The sequence below is a fragment of the Gekko japonicus genome, unplaced genomic scaffold, assembly GCF_001447785.1.
Source record: "Gekko japonicus isolate JY-2015 unplaced genomic scaffold, Gekko_japonicus_V1.1 scaffold3305, whole genome shotgun sequence".
Taxonomy (NCBI): domain Eukaryota; kingdom Metazoa; phylum Chordata; class Lepidosauria; order Squamata; family Gekkonidae; genus Gekko; species Gekko japonicus.
In genome coordinates, this window is record NW_015163188.1 from 64,939 (window position 1) to 65,591 (window position 653).

Sequence of the window (653 nt, forward strand, 5' to 3'; positions counted from 1 at the left end):
TGGCGGCTGCAGCCCGCGCGGGGTGAGTTTGCCCAGTGACAGCGGCGCGGCCACTCAGCGGAGGAGGCACGCCTGGCGATGATGTCATCCCTGGGGGGGGCGGCGGCGGCGGCGAGGGAACCGCACAGCGGCCCGCCCCCCCCCAGTCCCTGCAGCCGGACGGAATGGTGTCCTCCCTGGGGGGGGCGGCGGCGGCGGCGAGGGAACCGCACAGCGGCCCCCCCCCCCCCCAGTCCCTGCAGCCGGACGGACCGACGGACGCCTCCGCCACCGGCACGCGTGGGAAGCGGCCCTCCCAGGCGGAGCGCAACAGCCCGTGCGGGGCTGGGGCGAGTGTCGGGCCCAGGTTCGGATCCTCCCCTCCGCCGTGGAAGCCTGCAGGGCGACCTTGGGCCGGTGCTCACGCCCGTTCCCCCTCGCCGGAGTAAACGGGGCGGGGGAGGGACGGGACGAGCCAGGCCACCGTGGCCGATCCCCCTCGCGGAGGAAGGCGGGGTAGAAGGGGAGGGCCACCAAACACCTGCGGAGGGGCTGCCTGCGGGTCAGACCTGAGCACGTGAGAACGGTTTCCCGCACAGGCTCCCACCGACGACGAGGCATCCTCTCCTGGGGAGCGGGAAGGGGCCGCAAGGCCAGGCAAAGAGCGGCCGCCG